At 48.9% G+C, this 19996-nt stretch overlaps 1 protein-coding gene across 2 annotated transcripts in view; it reads right to left on the bottom strand.

The window, feature by feature from the left end:
• The window catches only part of tmem108 (transmembrane protein 108), an 80024-nt gene that overhangs the window by 49810 nt on the left and 10218 nt on the right, over positions 1–19996 (bottom strand). Inside the window, exon 2 of one of the 2 annotated variants that reach the window (XM_083632122.1) lies at positions 12977–13075. The exons of the other annotated variant lie outside the window; for it this stretch is intronic. The gene's annotated coding sequence lies outside the window, so the exon portion shown is untranslated. The remainder of the gene's footprint in view (positions 1–12976; positions 13076–19996) is intronic. 2 annotated transcript variants of the gene reach the window in all.

Genomic DNA, 19996 nt, shown 5'->3' with positions numbered 1-19996 from the left:
AAAAACATTTAGGGGTCAAATGAGCGCAAACTTTTCTCTGCCCTTTTTCTCTTGCAGACGTCAGACGCCGGGGGAAAACATCAGATCAAGCTTCATCTCAGGCCTCTGTCTTACAGCCAGATCTCCAGATCGTTAACATCTCACAGTGTGGCTGGAGCTGTCAGGCCTGGCAGACGGATAGACATGTCAACCCTGCCTCTCCGGCTCGGCAACATTGATTATCAGACGGCGGCCGCTCAATGAGACCCTAGTAGCGGATAAGGAGCAAGCGTGTAGCCACTCACACAGTCCTGGAGGTAATGGAATGTCTGTCAGACATCTACATTCACACCAGAGACTAATAGGCTGGGAGACCTTTGATGAGATATTTGGCCTCACCATTCAACGATGTTGGCATGGCTGTAGTACACGAGTCTGCTTTCAGTCTGTAGGCCTTGGAGACCACGTTTTTCATGCCTGTCTCTGTGTCGCACCTATTTTGGCTCAGACGATTGGATGTCGACTTTTTCCTGCCTGTCTCTCCACATTTTCAAAGATAGATTTTTTTGCTCCAGCTTTGTTTGTTTTCTCTGCAGCACTACAAACAATTTAAGGGATTGCACCTGTTTATAGAGCAGTGTGAGATATAGTATAATATCAATATTGTGATTCAGTACAGTAGACTAGTTGTAATATTGAGAAATAACTTAAAGAATGTTAGTTCTTCCTGGTCTTAAGGTCTATTCTGGCTGAGCAAAATGAACGATTGGCTTTACCTGCAATCCGATTATCCACATTACTACACATTACTCATCAACAACAAACACATTTCAGACACATTTGTGTGTGTAAATATCTTATGAAAGCAAAAAAACGTGTCCCCAAAATATCACATTATCGATATTGGATTTTGTCAATATCACTCAGCCCTTCCTGACTGTGTATATGTAAGAATCCTAACATTTCTATTGATTATCCAAAGCCCTGAAGGGTTTAGTATAGAGCTGGTACAGATAGATCTATATCTCTGTTGATTAAGAAACTCCTAAAGCATTACAGTATGTTTACATTTAGAAAGATGCTGTTTCTTGCCTGGTTTCATCTTAGCCTTCTTGAATAGGACAAAATTTGTTCTGGTCTCAGTATTGACTTGGTCTTGACTAGACCTTGTTTTAAGTTGACTTTGACTTGACTAAAGTGCTCTTGCCTACAGCTGGGCCTTCTGCACGCATAAGGTTTGTTTAGCTGGGATTGAGCAGCTCAGTGCACCGGAGTAGGTTGCCAACCGGTTTGTTGAGTGTCTGTTGGTTCACTGTCTCATTGCCGTGTGTTCTCCAGGCACAGATCCTTGGCAGGATGCTGATGATAGAATATACATCTGATTCCCTGTAGTGAGACATGTCAGATGGAGAGGCTGCTATGCTATACTCTGTGCTGTGATCTCCAACAGTGGCGAGTCTGGAAGCTGGCATATGGGAAATTAAACACATTTCTGAGAAATAATTTAAAGCCTTCATTAGCCTGTGAGCGCTAGTGCTTGTGTGTGTTTAGCCTGTGAGCGCTAGTGCTTGTGTGTGTGTGTGTGTGTGTGTGTGTGTGTGTGTGTGTGTGTGTGTGTGTGTGTGTGTGTGTGTGTGTGTGTGTCTGTATGTGTGTGTGAGAGAGCATGTGCCTACTGTATATGTGCATTACGATCAGGGTAACACTTTACAATTAGTACACACAATTTAGAGTAGTTACTAGGGAACTGATGGGGAACAACATGAAGAAATAATATTAGATAATGGTCAGTTCTTGAGTATCTCCCAATCCAATGTCATCTAGTCTACTATCTAATCCTGCATTAGGAATTGCTAGAGAAGTAGCCTACTTGTTAAGGATTAATAAATTATCAGGTTGTTCCTTATTTGTTCCCTCACTCGTTTCTCAATTAAGTAATCTACTGATTAGCCACTCTATGAAATTTGATTAGGATTTACTCAAGAACTGATCATTAAGTCATAGTGAGTTCCTCATTTGTTCCTCATTTGTTCCCTAGTAACTACTCTAATGTTGTTGTGTACCTTATTGTAAGGTGTTGCCTCTGTCAGTGTGCATGGGATTATGTGTCTGAATAGGTTGAGGCGATGTCTCGTCATAGATGCTGGGATAGCTGGCTCAGCCTGGCTGGGGGCGTGGTCAGGGTGGGGTAAATCTCCTGTTCTATCCATTGAGCAAAGTTAGAATTTAGCTGCTAACCCAGCCCAGGCAGACACGATCGGGAATTTGACCACCGCAGTAAACGCACATCTGAGCAGACGTCTTGTGTTCTGCTCTAGAATCCACAAACCTGTAGTGTAGAGCCGCAGCACCTTCCTTTGGTGAGTCAGCCCATTGAGATACTGTATATGGGTGGTTTTACCCCACTCGCGCGCCAGCCGTATAACATTTTGTGGGCGTTCCCACACATGCCGACTGTCTCTATGGGGGAGGGTGGTAAATGTCAGATTTCCTGTAAAGCCGGTGACATAGGGTCACCATAGGTGCCAGCCTGCAGCAGGTCTAACACCTGTCACTCCTCGCTCTGTGCAGGTGAGGGCCAGTCTGCAGCAGGTCTAACACCTGTCACTCCTCGCTCTGTGCAGGTGACGGCCAGTCTGCAGCAGGTCTAACACCTGTCACTCCTCGCTCTGTGCAGGTGAGGGCCAGTCTGCAGCAGGTCTAACACCTGTCACTCCTCGCTCTGTGCAGGTGACGGCCAGTCTGCAGCAGGTCTAACACCTGTCACTCCTCGCTCTGTGCAGGTGACGGCCAGTCTGCAGCAGGTCTAACACCTGTCACTCCTCACTCTGTGCAGGTGAGGGCCAGTCTGCAGCAGGTCTAACACCTGTCACTCCTCGCTCTGTGCAGGTGAGGGCCAGTCTGCAGCGGGTCTAACACCTGTCACTCCTCGCTCTGTGCAGGTGAGGGCCAGTCTGCAGCAGGTAACACCTGTCACTCCTCGCTCTGTGCAGGTGAGGGCCAGTCTGCAGCAGGTCTAACACCTGTCACTCCTCGCTCTGTGCAGGTGAGGGCCAGTCTGCAGCGGGTCTAACACCTGTCACTCCTCGCTCTGTGCAGGTGAGGGCCAGTCTGCAGCGGGTCTAACACCTGTCGCTCCTCGCTCTGTGCAGGTGAGGGCCAGTCTGCAGCGAGTCTAACACCTGTCACTCCTCGCTCTGTGCAGGTGAGGGCCAGTCTGCAGCAGGTCTAACACCTGTCACTCCTCGCTCTGTGCAGGTGACGGCCAGTCTGCAGCAGGTCTAACACCTGTCACTCCTCACTCTGTGCAGGTGAGGGCCAGTCTGCAGCAGGTCTAACACCTGTCACTCCTCGCTCTGTGCAGGTGAGGGCCAGTCTGCAGCGGGTCTAACACCTGTCACTCCTCGCTCTGTGCAGGTGACGGCCAGTCTGCAGCAGGTCTAACACCTGTCACTCCTCGCTCTGTGCAGGTGAGGGCCAGTCTGCAGCGGGTCTAACACCTGTCACTCCTCGCTCTGTGCAGGTGAGGGCCAGTCTGCAGCAGGTCTAACACCTGTCACTCCTCGCTCTGTGCAGGTGAGGGCCAGTCTGCAGCGGGTCTAACACCTGTCACTCCTCGCTCTGTGCAGGTGAGGGCCAGTCTGCAGCAGGTCTAACACCTGTCACTCCTCGCTCTGTGCAGGTGAGGGCCAGTCTGCAGCAGGTCTAACACCTGTCACTCCTCGCTCTGTGCAGGTGAGGGCCAGTCTGCAGCAGGTCTAACACCTGTCACTCCTCGCTCTGTGCAGGTGAGGGCCAGTCTGCAGCAGGTCTAACACCTGTCACTCCTCGCTCTGTGCAGGTGACGGCCAGTCTGCAGCAGGTCTAACACCTGTCACTCCTCGCTCTGTGCAGGTGAGGGCCAGTCTGCAGCAGGTCTAACACCTGTCACTCCTCGCTCTGTGCAGGTGACGGCCAGTCTGCAGCAGGTCTAACACCTGTCACTCCTCGCTCTGTGCAGGTGACGGCCAATCTGCAGCAGGTCTAACACCTGTCACTCCTCGCTCTGTGCAGGTGACGGCCAGTCTGCAGCAGGTCTAACACCTGTCACTCCTCGCTCTGTGCAGGTGACGGCCAGTCTGCAGCAGGTCTAACACCTGTCACTCCTCGCTCTGTGCAGGTGACGGCCAGTCTGCAGCAGGTCTAACACCTGTCACTCCTCACTCTGTGCAGGTGACGGCCAGTCTGCAGCAGGTCTAACACCTGTCACTCCTCGCTCTGTGCAGGTGAGGGCCAGTCTGCAGCAGGTCTAACACCTGTCACTCCTCGCTCTGTGCAGGTGATGGCCAGTCTGCAGCAGGTCTAACACCTGTCACTCCTCGCTCTGTGCAGGTGACGGCCAGTCTGCAGCGGGTCTTACACCTGTCACTCCTCGCTCTGTGCAGGTGAGGGCCGAGCTGCTGGTAGCCACACAGGCCCTTGTGGTAAGAACTAGAATGACTCAACTTGAGGAGCAATGCCACTCAAAATGCCGAGAATGAGTCAAGCTACATTAGAATGACTCTGTTTTTTTTTACTAAACTACAAATGGAATATTAATATGATTGAATTAAAGATGCACTAGAAATATTTTAATGTGAAAATACAGCCCGTCTTTAAAATGGCAAATTAGGGGCTGCCACAGAGAGGAGTGTTCCATCCCATCTCCACTAATTGAAACTCTGTAGATTTGCCCAAATTAATTTCAGAATTTAGATGTCAGGCATGATCACTGGTGGGAAATATTTTCAGCAAACAGGAAGGGACATGCCATGAGCAAAACACAAAACTGTCTCCTTAACAGCAGCAAGTGCTCAATTGAAGAAAGCTGGACTCACAAACAATGGTTGAACCTGCTGTTTTTTCCCCATTGCCTCCACCATACTAACCACTAAGAAGAAGAAATCTAGATCTTCTAGGTCTGAGGAGTGTGCAGTTTACTGACACAATGTTACACGATTAGTGCATCATGAAATCCTAGCAGGAGATAAGAGTGAATTTGCCTGTTGCAACTGAGTTTTGATATCCTCTCCTATATTCTTAAACTTCTTGCACCCTGAGGTTTCCTCTTAAGTAGCTTCAAAGTTAGAACCCCCCCCCCCCCCCATTTGGACAACAATGCCACATATTCTGTGTCTGCTTGTTCCAATGCTTAATTGAAAATATAGTTGCTGAGTGAAATATTCAAACCCAAGATGTATTTTAAATTGCTGCATGATTACAAAAGAAGAGGAAGAAGAAGAAGACGACGAAGAAGAAGAAGACGACGAAGACGTGTGCACCACTTTTCCCTGTAAGGAAAGCATGACATATTTGGTATCTTTTGAAAGCTTAGGACCTTGGCTAGAATTAAAAATAATTCAGTGGGTTTGAACAAAGCGTGGCGATGAAACGAAAAAGTGTTTGTAATGATGGTCCCGCATGAGGGACCTTATCCGATCCAACCAGACCTCACTGTCCAGTGTCCACCCCTATTCCCTGCCTCGAATGGTAAGGCACAAGGTATTTTTAGCTCCAGATAGAGCCTACAATAGAATCAGACACTTCAGAGCAGAGATGTTAAATTGAGATAAACAGCCAAGACAACACCACAGCAAAATAGCATGACACAGCAGTAGTGCTGCAATGCCAAGGGTGCTGTCAGCCACCATCTATCCTGCAGCATCCCAGCGGGCATCACAGTTAACACATCAAGGCCTCCCTTCATGCACCTTCTTCCACTGTCATGCAGATCAGGTAGATTAGTAGAGAAAGCCAACTCAACTCTGCCGCAGGGAGAAGCAGCACAACCTGCAGGCTCTGATACACCAAATCAACTAAACTCTGCCTCAGGGAGAAGCAGCACAACCTGCAGGCTCTGATACACCAAATCAAAACCTTTTGGAGTCCAGTGAGTGGAGTGGAGTATTATAATGCACTGCAGCACAACGGCTGCTACATTCAACTGAGAGGGGCCATTTGTCAAGGGGTCAGTCAAACACATTTCAAACACGTCAAGTCAAACACATTTCTAATTTTCTATTATCATAGAAATGTGTTTTTATACAGATCATATCGACATCAGTAAATATCGGTTATCGGCCATAACAGCAATGTTAATATCGGTTATCGGCATCGGCCAAAATGTTCATATCGGTGCATCACTAATTCATTCATATATAAAAGGGAGTAAGTGGGTCTGTCTGTCTGTTTGTCTGCGATTTTTGTCCGACATTGTCACAATGTCTATGACATGCGAAGTTGAGCAATTGTGCGCTGAGTGATGTCACTCGTGCACTCCATGATGTGATCGGTAATGGTCGAGCAATTGTGATGTCATCAGTGAGTGATGTCATCAGTGATACGGAGTTGATAAATTGTGCACTGCGCATGCCAATAGAGTAGGCGAGGCCACGCAGCAGCCGATCTATGGGCGAGGCTGAGCCTAGGAATTTTTCTAGGAAGATTTCTAGTTATAAATTTAGAGTCTTGTATATTTCATATATCCAGATTAGCCCTAAGTAGAAGATGGATCCAGTAAGAGAGTATTCCTATGGAAGAGGGACAAAGCTCTCTAGCTGCTTGACTAAATGATTCATGTCATCTGACAAAGGATCATGCAAGAAGCAATTTGAGTTGCCTTGAGGGTTTCTGTGTAAGCATTTAATAATGTAGAGGCGTAATATGACAAACTAATGTCTGTGCCCTCTGGGTACGTGCCCGGCCCTCTGGGTACGTGCCCCGCCCTCTGGGTACGTGCCCCGCCCTCTGGGTACGTGCCCCGCCCTCTGGGTACGTGCCCGGCCCTCTGGGTACGTGCCCGGCCCTCTGGGTACGTGCCCGGACCGCCTCTTCTAGCGTTTTCCTGAATTCAAAATAAGAAGTGGAGAGGTTACCAGCAGCATGGAGGGCAATTATAGCACAAACAAGCTGAATCCCTTCAAATGAGCATTAACAGGAACAGGGTGGTGCCACTCGACTCATTTCAACACGCTGAAGGGAGTGAGGCAAACACAGACTCAGGGGAGCTGTCTGATGTCTGATGGGGCTCAAGTGATCATCACTGCTAATGATGTGTGAACTTCCTCAGCAACATGTTATGGACCAAAGCCAAAGCTTACGCTGAGTTGGGATTTGCTTGCGACTAAGGAACCTAAGGAAACAAACATAACCACCGTATAAGGAAATAGCTAACTGAGGAAATCCCCTCATTTCGAAAAACAATACTTGGAATATATTCCAAGATCTATGGGAGTACAAACATGAAAACAGGAGGCTAATGGTATTCACACTTTCCTGTTCTTCTCTGTTCTGTCCCACTGAGTCTATCTGTCCATGACAGGAAGTGAGGCCCTGTTTGCACAGGAATGTCCATGATGTGAACATAACATAAGAATTTGCATTGCGAGGAAATACCTACTTTTCACTCTGTCTCTCTACCCTTCCCAATTATTTTCCTTGGCAGCAAACAACCCCACACGCACACACACACACACACACACACACACGCACGCACACACACACACACACACACACACACACACACACACACACACACACACACACACACACACACACACACACGCACGCACACACACACACACACACACACGCACACACACACTTCCAAGTAACCAAGTAAGTCCAGGAAGTTCCTAACTCTACACGCAATATGCCTAAATTAACCGTCTTGACGCAGCCCCTCGTCTGGTGACAATGGAAGGAATGGAGGGTAGCGAGGAGGAAGGATGTTCTGGTGGTGGTGGTGGTGGGGGGGGGGGGGGGGGGGGCATTGTACCTCACTTCCTTGCGAGGCAAAGCAGGGACCGCTGAGACCCAGCCGGGATGAGCGAACAAGAGAACCATGCATCCGTACAGAGCGTCCAAGATCCCAGAGATATCCCGCCGCGGATGACCCCACATGTCCCGAGCCAGAGAGAGAGGGAGAGAGGGAAGGAGAGGGACAGAGCCAGAGAGAGAGAGGGAGAGAGGGAAGGAGAGGGACAGAGCCAGAGAGAGAGAGGGAGAGAGGAAGGAGAGGGACAGAGCCAGAGAGAGAGAGGGAGAGAGGGAGAGAGGGAAGGAGAGGGACAGAGCCAGAGAGAGAGAGGGAGAGAGGGAAGGAGAGGGACAGAGCCAGAGAGAGAGGGAGAGAGGGAAGGAGAGGGACAGAGCCAGAGAGAGAGGGAGAGAGGGAAGGAGAGGGACAGAGCCAGAGAGAAGGCTCTTTCACACACAGATCGCGCAAAAATTGCCGTTTAGGAGTCCCGTAAAGCCAGCCGCCTCGCCACAGAAATTGCTTTCACACGAGCCAAGCAGCACGGCCACATTACCGTGCTGCTGTGTACTTTCAGGTGAAATCCCCTGCTCCCGGATTGAAAGGCGAGCGGAGGGATTTCCTGCTCCTCCTAGCCCAAATGTATATTTTCATAGGTTAGTGTAGCCTAGGCTACTGTATGATGAACGAATTCATTCAACAAGACTTCCCTCCTAGTCCGCTGAGCAGGGAGGATAGTGCACTCGCATGGTGGGCGGGCAGATCGATATGGTGTCCTACTAAAATTGGAACGATACACGACCGCCCGCATATCAAACAGCTGCAGTCTGCATAACGTTCGTCGGGGGAATAGTATAGGCTATAAATGCACGTGTAGTTTTTGTAAGGGAATGCACAGAGCTGATTTCGAGAGGGAATAACCTCAGACCAACTCGCCACAGACAGCTATAGCCCTCTGAAGCTTATTATTATATCCGTTAATTGTAGCCTACCTACTAATGTCAACATCGTTTGAGCATAAAGCCTAACCGCACGGAGCATTCCTCCTGGCGTCGCTGCAGTCATGATTGTATAGGCTACTTTTTTTTACTTTCACTTGTGCACTTTCTTGATACATGAGGTGATTTCCCCTGTAATTTTTTTTATGAATGAGCAGACCATTCGCACCTTTTCCGGCTCGCTGCGACGACCTTTCAAGTGGAGGCGGGTTGCCAGGTAACCCGGCGCTGTTACTACCTCCCGTCGCGGGACAAAAGGCGTAAAACAATTGTCCACCAAAGCGCGTTCACGACTTTCACATCGGAGGCGCTAATCCTATTTTCCGTGCATTTTTCGGCTTTCAAGGCCGGTGTGAAAGAGCCTAGAGAGAGAGGGAGAGAGGGAGGGAGAGGGACAGAGCCAGAGAGAGAGAGAGGGAGAGAGGGAGGGAGAGGGACAGAGCCAGAGAGAGAGAGAGGGAGAGAGGGAGGGAGAGGGACAGAGCCAGAGAGAGAGAGAGGGAGAGAGGGAGGGAGAGGGACAGAGCCAGAGAGAGAGAGAGGGAGAGAGGGAGGGAGAGGGACAGAGCCAGAGACGTCGTATTGTTCTCTTCCCACCCTGCTCCTCCCCTTATTCGGCTCCATCCCCCCCCCCCCTATTAGTGAGACAGATTAACTCCAAGTCCTGAGAGTGTGTCTGGCTCGCTGTATGCAGACACACACACACACACACACACACACACACACACACACACAGCTTGGATAATTAGGCCTACTCTGTGATCCAGACTGACAGAAGAAGGCAGCACTCTACAACAACCTGACAGGGACAATTGGCCTGGAAACGGGAGAATTGACTCCTGGACTGGACGAGCAGTACGGTTGCTCAACTCTCCTTATAGGCTGAAGGCCTAATAAACCAATCACACTGATGAAACCCGCATTGTGTAGTCCAACCACAGCCGGGAATCGAACCGGTAACCTCTGGCACGGGAGGCGGACGCTCTAGCAAGGAGGCTAAAACCCACCGGCTCTAGCATCTGTCGCTAGACTAGAGCATCTCTTGGTGAGAGTGAGGTTTTCTCACTGCACAGCACTACTAGCTGGCTACAGTTACACTGAGACTAATTGCATGTGGATGCGAGCAGCACACACATACACATAGAGCACATACCCAGCTGTGTGTGTGCTATATGTGTATGTGGATGCAAGCACACACATACACATAGAGCACACATACCCAGCTGTGTGTGTGCTATATGTGTATGTGGATGCAAGCACACACATACACATATAGCACATACCCAGCTGTGTGTGTGCTATATGTGTATGTGGATGCAAGCACACACACACATACACATATAGCACATACCCAGCTGTGTGTGTGCTATATGTGTATGTGGATGCAAGCAGCACACACATACACATAGAGCACATACCCAGCTGTGTGTGTGTGCTATATGTGTATGTGGATACAAGCACACACATACACATAGAGCACATACCCAGCTGTGTGTGTGTGCTATATGTGTATGTGGATGCAAGCACACACATACACATAGAGCACATACCCAGCTGTGTGTGTGCTATATGTGTATGTGGATGCAAGCAGCACACACATACACATAGAGCACATACCCAGCTGTGTGTGTGTGCTATATGTGTATGTGGATGCAAGCAGCACACACATACACATAGAGCACATACCCAGCTGTGTGTGTGTGCTATATGTGGATGTGGATGCAAGCAGCACACACATACACATAGAGCACATACCCAGCTGTGTGTGTGTGCTATATGTGGATGTGGATGCAAGCAGCACACACATACACATAGAGCACATACCCAGCTGTGTGTGTGTGCTATATGTGGATGTGGATGCAAGCAGCACACACATACACATATAGCACATACCCAGCTGTGTGTGTGCTATATGTGTATGTGGATGCAAGCAGCACACACATACACATATAGCACACACCCACCCAGCTGTGTGTGTGCTATATGTGTATGTGGATGCAAGCACACACATACATAGAGCACATACCCAGCTGTGTGTGTGTGCTATATGTGTATGTGGATGCAAGCACACACATACACATAGAGCACATACCCAGCTGTGTGTGTGCTATATGTGTATGTGGATGCAAGCAGCACACACATACACATAGAGCACATACCCAGCTGTGTGTGTGCTATATGTGTATGTGGATGCAAGCACACACATACACATATAGCACATATACCCAGCTGTGTGTGTGTGCTATATGTGTATGTGGATGCAAGCACACACATACACATATAGCACATATACCCAGCTGTGTGTGTGTGCTATATGTGTATGTGGATGCAAGCACACACATACACATAGAGCACATATACCCAGCTGTGTGTGTGCTATATGTGTATGTGGATGCAAGCACACACATACACATATAGCACATATACCCAGCTGTGTGTGTGTGCTATATGTGGATGTGGATGCGAGCAGCACACACATACACATATAGCACATATACCCAGCTGTGTGTGTGCTATATGTGGATGTGGATGCAAGCAGCACACACATACACATATAGCACATATACCCAGCTGTGTGTGTGCTATATGTGTATGTGGATGCAAGCAGCACACACATACACATATAGCACATATACCCAGCTGTGTGTGTGCTATATGTGTATGTGGATGCAAGCAGCACACACATACACATAGAGCACATACCCAGCTGTGTGTGTGTGCTATATGTGTATGTGGATGCAAGCACACACATACACTTAGAGCACATATACCCAGCTGTGTGTGTGTGCTATATGTGTATGTGGATGCAAGCACACACATACACATATAGCACATATACCCAGCTGTGTGTGTGCTATATGTGTATGTGGATGCAAGCAGCACACACATACACATAGAGCACATACCCAGCTGTGTGTGTGTGCTATATGTGTATGTGGATGCAAGCACACACATACACTTAGAGCACATATACCCTGCTGTGTGTGTGCTATATGTGTATGTGGATGCAAGCACACACATACACATAGCGCACATACCCAGCTGTGTGTGTGTGCTATATGTGTATGTGGATGCAAGCAGCACACACATACACATAGAGCACATACCCAGCTGTGTGTGTGTGCTTGTGATTGGTACACTCTGGGGGTAATGTGTCAGAGTGATGGAGGTGGCAGTCTTCTGTTGGGTCCTGATCCTCCACTCCCCGCCTGGACACTGTGGACAGGGTGACCTTTCCCTCTCAGTCGCTACAGGAGAGCAATGATTAAAGTAGTGGTTTTCGGGTGCAGAACCCCCGAGTGTAAAACTCGATGAAAAAGACGTGGTGGCATGCAGCCACGGCTGTAATGGATTTGAGCTGCCGTCCCCCGCGGATCTGGGGGCCGGTGTTTACCTGCCGATGACAGGAGATATGACGGCATGGGGGGGCCTGACAGGGTTGACATTTTAAAGGGGAGATCCTCCTGAGGCCGCTCCAGTGGGAGTCCATGTTACAGTGGAGGAGGTGTTAGACCGGCCCATGTTGTGACACATTGTTAGGAGGAATATCGCAGCCCAGACAGCACTCCGGGGTGAGGAGGATCCAGCCTTCGGAAGAGCAGCAAATCACAAAGTAGGCTGTGGTAAGAGGTGACAGAACGTAAACAATCACGCACAATACCTCCATCGCAACCTGATCACAATTAAGAAATGCTCAGGGAACAGGAAAAACACCCTAAAGCAGACAAAACACTCATTTTGTGAAGAAACAACTATGAAGAGGCACAAATAAAATTACTTGAAATAACGGTTCAACTTGATGAGAATAAAATCCAATAAAAATGCAATCTTGAAAGTTCTCTCTAAGTTAGATGTTTTTTTTTTTTAATCAAGTCGCCAATTACCCCCGCTGCCCCTGGTCGTTGCTCCACCCACTCTGCCCCTCTGGGGAGAGCCATAGACTACTAGCTACTATAACTATAACTTCCTCCGATACATGTACAGTCGCCAGCCGCTTCTTTTCACCTGACAGCGAAAGCGTTTCACCGGCAGGACGTAGTGCGTGGGAGGATCACGCTATTCCCCCGCCCCACCCCGAACAGGCGCCTCGACCAACCAGAGGAGGCACTAGTGCTGCGACCAGGTACACATACCCCACCGACGTCCCACCCGCAGACACGGCCAATTGTATCTTGTATCTGGGAATTGAACGCGGGTCTCTGCGGGGATAGGGGAGTGCTTTTACCTCGACACTACCCAGATGCTCCAAGCGTGATGGATGTTGGAGCACAAAGCCCTGAGCTGTCTGATGTGAGAGGACGAGTCCTTCAGAAACAGCGACCACCTTGGAAACAATGACAGTTTCAAATATGGATTAAACCTCATTGGCTACAGCTTTGAATGAGAAACATCCACTAAAATCTTGCTCCAATCATGGAAGTTGGAAACCCTCATTAGTGTCTTGCTTGCACCTGCCTTTTCGACACAAAATGGCCCCAGTGAAAAGGGTCTATAGTCCATGTCTGTGAAACTGGGCCATACAGTTGATAATTCACAGCATCAGGTGTAAACCGCTGTGAGCAAAACGAGCCAATTATTCGGAATCATTTTGAAGTCTGTGAGGATTCGAGGCTCGTTTTTACACCTCTAATATTCCAGACTATGGATCACACAAAAATGGGATTCATGCATTAATGTTGATCTTACCATATGAATGTGGAGTAATTATGCACACGTGCATTGGGCAAAGGTGTTGCATTGAGCAAACCTGGTGCAACAGGATCAGGATAGATCAGAATATAAGCTGCTCTGAGCAACTTAACTTTGAAACCTGCACTTAGGGAATAACATTGTTCCCATAGATGTCAGCCAAGGCAATGTCTTGACGAATGCGGCAGCATCATAAGCAGCTTTAGCATGGATTACTGTCAAATGCACAACATCCATCAAATGGAATGGATCTCACAGATGCCTATTGGAAAAATAATGAAGCAATCAGCGCAGCCACTCCGCACGCTAATTACTAACGCTAACCCGGCCGCCTGGGATGCCCACTGGCAGCATCTTGTGTGTATGTGCGTGCACGTCAGTTTTTATAATGCTTTGCAGGAGAAAAATGTCCACCTGCAGACGTTTAATTACCAGAGAATGGAGAGAACGGTGGTTTGCCTGTGCCATCACTCATGGCTGAATTAATGAATAGGTAAACAGCTGAGGAACAGGCTATACTCAGCGTGCCTGCTGGTGTGTGGATGAGACCTCTGACACACACATACACACACACACACACACACACGTACACACACACACACACACACACACACACACACACACACACACAGAGTCAGCAGTGTTTAATATTATGGATGAAGTGGTGGTTGAGTGCTAGGCTGGAGGTGGAGCTCAGCAGAAGAGCTGAGCTTGTAGGTGATTTGTGTGGTAAGCTCCAGTCTTTGGTGTTTGATGAAGCGATAACACACACTGGGCAAAGGCTGATACATGCTCTTATGTTCTTACTTACATAGCGCATGGGCAAATTGAACGACATGATTACTGTGTTCATGAGGTTGTCATCAATCTTCCACTCATTACTGTCCGCCCACGTGAGGGAGGAGGACATGATATCTCAGGTGATATCTCACACTCCACTGGTCTGATTTTAACTTGAAAAAAATAAAGCCTCTTTGCACTGTGCTCAGGTGTTACGTTACACTAGGGGCATCTGGGTAGTGCAACAGTAGATTCTTTGCCTACTAGCAATACACGGGTCGCAGGTTCGAGCCCCCGTGTTATCTCCATAATCCATACAGGCACAACTGGCCATGTTTGTGGGTGTTAAGCCGGTATGTGTCCTGGTCACTGCACTAGTGCCTCCACTGGTCAGTCGTGGTGCCTGTTCGGGGGGGAGTAACAACCGGGACAGCAGGGGGAATTGGCCAAGTACAATTGCAGAGAAAATGGGAGAAAAAACGACAATAAAAACAACAACAGCAACAACAACAACGTTACACTAATTACACGGTAAGTAAGTAGTATCGAAACTTATCTCCAGTCATATGATACCTGCATTCGATCCTTTTTGTACGCAGATCTAGAAAACAAAACGATTTGTATGGTTTTGCTTGCAGCCAATCACCACAAGCGTTCTTTGATTTAAGGCAAGCGTGCTGTACAGTATGTGATGGAGTTGGCCATTCAGAAAGTTAAAAATAAAAAAGGCTCAGATGAAGTCATCGATTAGCATCTGTATCACTTTAAATGTATTGGTATTGGTACTGGTATCATATTTTTTTTAAATTATACTCAGCCCCATGTAGGTGCTGTAAAATGCCAGACTTTGAAAGGCCCTAACTCTTACAGTGCAGCGTTTCCCCTACAATTGGGCAGGGGCCTCGTTGCTTGGCGGGCCCGCCAGGCCTGGAAAAAGAGCCTAAACCTATAACATAAATGACTAATATGAATGAATATGAATGAATAATGACATCACAACAGTCAATCCTAATGTTACTATTCTCCAAATCTGGCTTCAAACAGCCAACATTTTTCACTGGCGACCAAAGTCAGTTTAGGTTTTGAAGTCCCTCCAGGCCTGAAAAAAATTCTAGGGGAAACACTGCTCTACGTCTGATTGGCTTCAAACATGCAACAAAAATGCAGCCATCCCTACAAGATACACTGATTGGCCTAATGGGAGCGCTATAATTAAAGGTAAAATCTTTCAACTCAAATGTGTTATCTCAGACAGCACTGATGTGATTTTACTGAACCCACATTTTGGCACCACGTATTCCAGTGTTTAAAAACATTGGCCTTACATGGCCTACTGGAGGCGCTACAATTAAGTCAAGTAAAGTGAAGTCAGGTTGTATATCCCCTAATCACTGCTGCTACAGTTTCAAAGGGCTTCACAATGCCCACATTATGAAAACAGTGAAAACACCCGTCCATAGACCATCAACTGAAGACAAGGAAGAGCTCCAACCAAAAATGAAAGCAGCAATGAAGGCCGTTAATTTTGTGTTGATTTTAGCAGCCCCTGTGGACAAAATAGGTAGTGTTCTACCGGAACAAAGACATTTCATGAACGACTCCCGCTGTGAGTAGCGGGTCGACCGAGCTGCTAAAGGCCGGACAAGGCTTCTCCGAGCCAGCAAGCCTCTCCCGCTGTTTCATTTACTGCATAATTGTAGCGCTATTGGCTCATTTGAACAAAAATTACAACCAGATTCACATAGTCTCTTAAAACAGACGAGTTGGCTCCCGCAATTTTCAAATGCTTCCGCCTACCTGTCTGTACTTCAAGCAGGGTAAACTTCGTGAAAGCGGAAAGGGAAACTCAGGGAAAAATAATGAGCGATAATAGGTGAATGTCCCGGATGTCCCGCCTTAACGGCAGGTGATTGGAGAAATACGAGCCTAAAGACTGTATGATGCATCTGCAGAATGTAGAAGAGACAGTCTGGCTTGAGAGACTAGGTTTCACATGGACATGAATACAGAATGTAGAAGAGACAGTCTGGCTTGAGAGACTAGGTTTCACATGGACATAAATACAGGAAGTCCCGCTATGCACAACCTTCTTCTAAGAGGCCATAACTGGAAAACCACCCTCTGGTCTGATTTTGATGAAATGGGAAGAATGAAGCATCTTGTTACCGATTGGCCCACGGAGTGCCTGCATCATTCGTGGGGGACGACATGTTTTCGTGTAAGGTGTAATGTCTCTTCACACTTGGTTTTATGGCTGCAGAGATACAAGCCTCCTCACTGCATGGTGGCTGCAGAGATACAAGCCTCCTCACTGCATGGTGGCTGCTGAGATACAAGCCTCCTCACTGCATGGTGGCTGCAGAGATACAAGCCTCCTCACTGCATGGTGGCTGCAGAGATACAAGCCTCCTCACTGCATGGTGGCTGCTGAGATACAAGCCTCCTCACTGCATGGTGCTGCAGAGATACAAGCCTCCTCACTGCATGGTGCTGCTGAGATACAAGCCTCCTCACTGCATGGTGCTGCAGAGATACAAGCCTCTTCACTGCATGGTGCTGCAGAGATACAAGCCTCCTCACTGCATGGTGGGCTGCAGAGATACAAGCCTCCTCACTGCATGGTGGCTGCAGAGATACAAGCCTCCTCACTGCATGGTGGAGATACAAGCCTCCTCACTGCATGGTGGGCTGCAGAGATACAAGCCTCCTCACTGCATGGTGGGCTGCAGAGATAAAAGCCTCCTCACTGCATGGTGCTGCAGAGATACAAGCCTCCTCACTGCATGGTGGCTGCAGAGATACAAGCCTCCTCACTGCATGGTGGACTGCAGATACAAGCCTCCTCACTGCATGGTGGACTGCAGATACAAGCCTCCTCACTGCATGGTGGCTGCTGAGATACAAGCCTCCTCACTGCATGGTGCTGCAGAGATACAAGCCTCCTCACTGCATGGTGCTGCAGAGATACAAGCGCAGAGATACAAGCCTCCTCACTGCATGGTGCTGCAGAGATACAAGCCTCCTCACTGCATGGTGGCTGCAGAGATACAAGCCTCCTCACTGCATGGTGGCTGCAGAGATACAAGCCTCCTCACTGCATGGTGCTGCAGAGATACAAGCCTCCTCACTGCATGGTGGGCTGCAGAGATACAAGCCTCCGCACTGCATGGTGGGCTGCTGAGATACAAGCCTCCTCACTGCATGGTGGCTGCAGAAATACAAGCCTCCTCACTGCATGGTGGCTGCAGAGATACAAGCCTCCTCACTGCATGGTGCTGCAGAGATACAAGCCTCCTCACTGCATGGTGCCGTGCTGCAGAGATACAAGCCTCCTCACTGCATGGTGGCTGCAGAGATACAAGCCTCCTCACTGCATGGTGGCTGCAGAGATACAAGCTTCCTCACTGCATGGTGCTGCAGATATACAAGCCTCCTCACTGCATGGTGCTGCAGAGATACAAGCTTCCTCACTGCATGGTGCTGCAGAGATACAAGCCTCTTCACTGCATGGTGCTGCAGAGATACAAGCCTCCTCACTGCATGGTGGGCTGCAGAGATACAAGCCTCCTCACTGCATGGTGGGCTGCTGAGATACAAGCCTCCTCACTGCATGATCGCTGCAGAGAGAGTCCAGCAGTGTTGGGCTTGACATTGCGATGGAGCAGAAGTGCAGTGAAAAGACAAACAGCACCCAGCGAGAAGCTGTGCCGGACAAAATGAATGTCAATGGCATTCCACTGGCCTGTTTATGGCTAGTTAAATGCCAAGCGCTTCTTGGCCCCGTGGGGAGAACTGGCTGGTCTGGGAGGGAACATGCAGGTGTCTCTCTCTCTCTCTCTCTCTCTCTCTCCATCTTCCTCCTGCTTTTCTCTTCTGGGTGGTGTGGTGTTGTGCAGCGCTGCCTCCTGCTTTTCTCTTCTGGGTGGTGTGGTGTTGTGCAGCACGGGACAATGAGGAGGGATGAGCTCTGAGCTCTATTCTTAGTGGAAGAGTGAAGAATGGAGGGAAGTGCCCAAGGGAAGGCAGACGAGCGAGCCCATCCTCACTGGCATTATTTTAAGAGTTTGTTGTGGTGACAGTTTCTCCAGATGACTGCAGCACCGCAGACAAACAGGCCGCTGTGTCTGTGTGTGGCACGTCCACAAGAATGTGTGCGCCATGTACAGTATATCAACTGTGAAAACAGGGGGAAATATATGGACTGGTTCCAAATAGCACTAGATGCATAAACTCCCATTATTGCAGAGTTGAGAGGCAGAGGGGGAGCATAAATCATTGCAGTCTCTCTACGTGTTTGACATAGAGTGTAAACACTGCAGCGAGCCGCAGTGTTTTCACTGGCACAAACACACTGCACAACCACCACTGTCCCATTTGTTTGCAGCTTCTGACAAACCCAGAAACGCCAAGTCATCTCTTCTCTCCCCAGAAGGAGACTCTCCTCTTTGGGGAGCGGGGGGGAAGGGGGTGGGGGGGTGGGTTCCTCATCCCAGCCAGCAGGTCTCATTCTGGCTCAAGCTACCTGTCATTCACAGCACTATCGTTTCCAGGATACATTAGATCATCTGGGGGTGTGAACATACATCATATGGGCGAATGGCGCCGGGCCAGAACCATGCGGGATATATCTCAACGCCAAAGGTGGCAGCGCAGCGGGACAAAAGGGTGAAGGACGGTTTATAGAGGGAGAGTTTCCACGACTCTCTGTGTTGACGCCAAGCCAGACGGCTGACGTCCAGTCGCTCCAGACGGCTGACGTCCAGTCGCTCTCCGGTTCGGCTTGTGTTGCTGTCATGTCGCATTGTGCTGCCAACGCTGCTGCATTCACTCCAGCATCCTGCACCCCTTCAAATAATGCCACTGTCTCCATGGTGACGAGGCTCCCACCGACCCCCGCCAGCGCCACCACCACACAGTAGACACTAGTAATCTGGCCGTGTCATTTGTTTGGTTTTCTACTCTGTGTTATTCATTATATCATCAGCAGCTCTGAGTATGGAAATTAATTTGTGGGCTGACGACGCCTCGCTCCATCTCATTCAATATTAATACCGTCTCGGATCACTAGACAGCGCTCCTCCTACCCCCCTGGGGACAGGATTGGAGAGAGAGAGACAGAGAGAGAATGAGAGCAGAATCATGTTAAGTGCTCTCTGGGGGTGACAAGCATCTCAATAGTCTCATATTTGAAGAGTCAAAGTTCTCCCAGAGGTGGTTAATGCAGTGATTACAATCTAATGTCAGTTCTTCTCATGACACCTTGGGCAGGGAAGACATTCATTCTTATTTACACAACTAGCTGCAGAGCCTGCCCCACATGAGCTACTGGCTTAAATCACCTTTCCGAGAGAACCTTCCCCCCCCCTTGCGTTATGTGCTTCCCTTATGAAGAGCTATTTGGCACAGAGTGCAGTCTGCTGCTGAACTAATGAATCCTCCTCTCAGCAGCGCTTTCATCCACTTATATATTTCCATTTACCTCGAGTGACCTCACTGAGGACGTGGCCCGCCTCGCCAAACACCGTGCACGAGGAACATCTTTTTCATCCCGCAGCTCTTCAGCCTATCAATCAGATGATCCAGCAGCCATGAAATGAGCCATATGCCACATGGAGGAGGGCAGGGCAGGGAGAGAGAGGTGCCCTCAGTGGAAACATGGAGGAGGGCAGGGAGAGAGAGAGGTGCCCTCAGTGGAAACATGGAGGAGGGCAGGGCAGGGAGAGAGAGGTGCCCTCAGTGGAAACATGGAGGAGGGCAGGGAGAGAGAGAGGTGCCC

Source organism: Poromitra crassiceps (assembly GCF_964638095.1).
Source record: "Poromitra crassiceps genome assembly, chromosome: 2".
NCBI lineage: Eukaryota > Metazoa > Chordata > Actinopteri > Beryciformes > Melamphaidae > Poromitra > Poromitra crassiceps.
Note: the sequence above shows the minus strand (reverse complement) of the source record. Positions and strands in the feature narration are given on the sequence as shown.